We start from the raw sequence: 5,114 nt of genomic DNA, 5'->3' as shown, positions 1-5,114 counted from the left end.
GTTTTGTTTTAAACATGAAATTAATTTAATAATTTGAATTAGACTTATCCAAATCAAAAGTTGATTAAAAAAAATAAGTATTTTACACCTTTAAATTAATCGAATTAAAATTGAAAATATCAACTGATGCTTAAATATTGCTATTGTTTTATTTCAAAGAGAGAAAAATAGTTTCATTTTAAACAAGTCTTCTCTTTTAGAAAATATTAATAAATTTGCCTATTTTGTATTCGTAGCAAACATTAATATAATAAAATTTTAGATACGGAGCACAAATTACAATGTTATATTAATCGTGTTTTGAACATAATATATATATATATATATATATATATATATATATATATATATATATATATATATATAATCACTATTCAAAGATAATTACATACACATAGATGCACTATAATTTAAAGTGCGCACGAGCCTAGGAGCTCTAGTTAATATTAATATTAATTTTAATAATATATTATTATAATAATATATAGAAGCACCAGTTGGTGGCCCTTTTGGTCGTCCGTCGTCGTCCGTTGTGAGCCCTTAAATTAATAAGCATATTAATTGTAGCAATACACAGTAAAGAGAAATGGAATTTGTCTATACAAAATAAAGAGGTGGATCCACTGATGTTATAGAAAAGGCTTAATACCTAGATGTACCCTTAAACTTGACATGTTTTGTAAGATAGGCATATAAACTTATAAGGTGACCAGATAGACACTTAAACTTACTCAAAATGTATTTTTCAAGTTTTTCAGTTGTTTTGAAAACAAAAATTATATTTTTCAAGCACTCACAATTTTCATGGCCAAACAAGCCCTAAATATATCACAAAATATTTTTTTTAAAATGCAAAAATAAGGCAAACGCATATACATGAGACTATAAATGTGCACTTAAACCAATAAATACTCGCTAATCGCAATTTTGCAGCTTTCAATTAACTCGGATTTTTTTTTACACTTGAATAATTAAAAAACAATAACTTTAACCAATAAAAATCCTTAAAAAAAGAAATTTCAAATTAAGAAATTTCTAAGTTCAGTATTTCAAGTGTAAAAGAAATTTCAAATTAAGAAAACTGTAAAGCCGAGAAGAAAATCCTTAAAAAAAAGAAATTTCTTAATTTGAAATTTCTTTTTTAAGGATTTTTATTGGTTAAAGTTATTGTTTTTTAATTATTCAAGTGTAAAAAAAAAAACCGAATTAATTGAAAGCTGCAAAATTGCGATTTGCGAGTATTTATTGGTTTAAGTGCAAATTTATAGTCTCATGTATATGCGTTTGCCTTATTTTTGCATTTTAAAAAAAATATTTTGTGATATATTTAGGGCTTGTTTGGCCATGAAAATTGTGAGTGTTTGAAAAATATAGTTTTTGTTTTCAAAACAACTGAAAAACTTGAAAAATACACTTTGAGTAAGTTTAAGTGTCTATCTGGTCACCTTATAAGTTTATATGCCTATCTTACAAAACATGCCAAATTTAAGGGTCCATCTGGGTATTAAGCCTATAGAAAATGTAAGGAACCAAAGAGCCGTGAAAATAGGAAAAGAAGATGGGCCCCATAGCATAAGAGGTTGAAGTAAGGTGTAGCTTTTTCATCGGACAAAAAAGTTGAAAGCAAAATAATAGGCGGTTTTTATGTCCAAAAATGATAAAAGTACACGTAATAAAGCAGTTAATTACAATATTCTAAAGGCACGAAAATCATACAATTCTGAAATTACCCTTTGAAGGATGACGACGATCCTGCTTAATATGGTCCCCATATTAAACAGGTCCATAAAAAATAAAAAATAAATTGTAAAAAACAATTATAGGCCCCATATATATTAAATAATAACTAATATTAAAAAAAAAATTAGCCCCATATTAAACACTAACCAGTATTAAAAAAAATGAATCTCATATTAACAAAATCAAGCAATATTAAAAAAAAAAGTGAATCCCATATTAAAAAAATAAATATTGTTAAAAAAAAAATGAACCCCATATTAACAAAATCAAGCAAAAAAAATTATGAACCTCATATATATTAAACAACAACTAATATTAAAAAAATTGTGGGTCCTATATTAAACACCAACCGGTATTACATAAAAAAAAGTGGAACCCACCACATCCAAACTCACAAAAAAAAAAGTGAACCTCATATTAACAAAATCAAACAATATTAAAAAAAAGTGAACCCCATATTAATAAAATCAAACAATATTAAAAAAAAAGTGAATCTCAAATTAAAAAACAAATAACGTTAAAAAAAATATGAGCCCCATATTAATCACCAAACAGTATTTTAAAAAAAAAAAGAAAAAAAAAGTAGAAGCCACCACATCCTAACTCACGGGAAAAAAAAAGTGGACCCCATATTAACAGAATCAAGCAATATTAAAAAAAAAGTGAATCCCATATTAATAACATAAAAAATGTTAAAAAACAAATGCTTAGAAAATCAAACAATTAAACCAATAATGATGGATTCATTGTCACATGCATATCAACCCATTAATGAGAGTAAATGAAATTATTGTACCGCAACATACTTAAAATACTTATATATTAAAATAAGATAGAATTTAATTACTTTTTTATTTTTTTTCTTACTCTAATAAATGTGAAAAGAGATTAATGTCATAAAAGAAAAAATAATATTAATTGGATATCAAATAATTAATAAGCTAAATTAGTGAAATTATAATCTAATTGACGTTTCCTTAAAAAAATCGTGTAAAAACTAACATGACAAGTAAAATAAGTTAAACAAAAAATATTTACTAAAAATTAAAAAATAGAAGTTCTTCATGAACCCATATTAAACACCAACCAGTATTTAAAAACAAAGTGAAACCCATCACATCCAAACTCACGGGAAAAAAGCGAACCCCATATTAACAAAATCAAGAAATATTATTAAAAAATAAAAAAAGGAATCCCATATTTAAAAAATAAACAATGTTAAAAAAAAGTGCTTAGAAAATCAAACAATTAAATCAATAATGATGGATTCATTGTCACATGCGTATCAACCCATTAGTGGGAGTAAATGAAATTATTGTACAGCAACATACTTAAAATACTTATATATTAAAATAAGATACAATTTAATTACTTTTTGCTTACTCTAATAAATGTGAAAAGATATTAATGTTACAAAATAAAAAATAATATTAAATGGAAATCAAATAATTAATAAGGTAAATTAGTAAAATTATAATTCTAATTGACGTTTTCTTAAAAAATCGTGTAAAAAATAACATGACAAGTAAAATGAGTTAAACAAAAAAGATTTACTAAAAATTAAAAAATAGAAGTTCTTCATTTAGATAAAAAATCAAATTTCTACTTTGTTTCATCTTAAACGTGTAAAATTAATATAATAATTTGAATTAGAATTATCCAAATCAAAATTTGATAAAAAAAAAATTATATGCATTACTTCACTATTACTATTATATAAAAGAGTCCGTTTATAGAGGCAAGATCGTCGTCTATATTCGATCCTATTTTTTTATTTAAGAGTAAAAAAATCATTTGTGGTCCCACCCACTTTTTTATTTAAATACAAAAAAATGACGTGTTACACTTTATATTGCTAACTCTTCTAAAAAGTAGGTAGAACTACTTTATTATATTTCTATTTTTCTACTATATAGAATCATCGGTTTACCAATGCTTCGTTGACAGTCACTTTTAAAAAAAAATGTGGGCCCCATATTAAACACCAACCAATATTAAAAAAAAAGTAGACCTCATATTAACAATATCAAGCAATATTAAAAAAAAGTGAACCCCATATTAAAAAACAAATAATGTTAAAAAACAAAATTGAACCCCATATTAACAAAATCAAGCAAAAAAAATTATGGGCCCCATATATATTAAACAACAACTAATATTAAAAAAAAATTATAAACCCCATACTAAACACCAACCAACATTAAAAAAAAAGTGGAACCCACCACATCCAAACTCACGAAAAAAAGTGGACCCCATTTTAATAAAATCAAGTAATATTAAAAAAAAGGTGAATCCCATATTCAAAAAACAAACAATGTTAAAAAAAAAAAGTAGAACTCACCACATCCAAACTCACCGGGAAAAAAGTGGACCCCATATTAGCAGAATCAAGAAATATTAAAACAAAAGTGAATCTCATATTAATAAAACAAACAATATTAAAAAACAAATGCTTAGAAAATCAAACAATTAAATCAATAATGATGGCCTCATTGCCACATGCGTATCAACCCATTAGTGGGAGCAAATGAAATTATTGTACAACAACATACTTAAAATACTTATATATTAAAATAAGATAATATTTAATCACTTTTTCATTTTTTCCTTACTCTAATAAATATGAAAAGAGATTAATGTCATAAAATAAAAATAATATTAAATGGAGATCAAATAATTAATAAGCCAAATTAATGACTTATAATTCTAATTGACGTTTCCTTAAAAAATCGTGTAAAAAAATAACATGACAAGTAAAATGAGTTAAACAAAAACTATTTACTACAAATTAAAAAATAAAAGTTCTTCATGGCTCCATATTAAACACCAACCAGTATTTTAAAAAAAAAAAGTGGAACCCACCACGTCCAAACTCACGGGAAAAAAAAGTGGATCTCATATTAAACAAAATCAAGCAATATTAATAAAAAACAAAAAAAGGATTCCCATATTAAAAAAACAAACAACGTTAAAAAAAAGTGTTTAGAAAATCAAACAATTAAATTAATAATGATGGATTCGTTGCCACATGCGTATCAACCCATTAGTGGCAGTAAATGAAATTATTGTACAGCAACATACTTAAAATACTTATATATTAAAATAAGATACAATTTAATTACTTTTTCATTTTTTCCTTACTCTAATAAATGTGAAAAGAGATTAATGTCATAAAATAAAAAATAATATTAAATGGAGATCAAATAATTAATAAGGTAAATTAGTAAAATTATAATTCTAATTGACGTTTTCTTAAAAAACGTGTAAAAAACAACATGATAAATAAAATGAGTTAAACAAAAAATATTTACTAAAAATTAAAAAATCAAATTTCTACTTTGTTTCATCTTAAACATGTAAAATTAATATAATAA

The sequence above is a fragment of the Lycium barbarum genome, chromosome 7, assembly GCF_019175385.1.
Source record: "Lycium barbarum isolate Lr01 chromosome 7, ASM1917538v2, whole genome shotgun sequence".
Lineage (NCBI taxonomy): Eukaryota > Viridiplantae > Streptophyta > Magnoliopsida > Solanales > Solanaceae > Lycium > Lycium barbarum.
The sequence above is the reverse complement of the archived record's forward strand: the minus strand, read 5'-3'. Positions refer to the sequence as shown.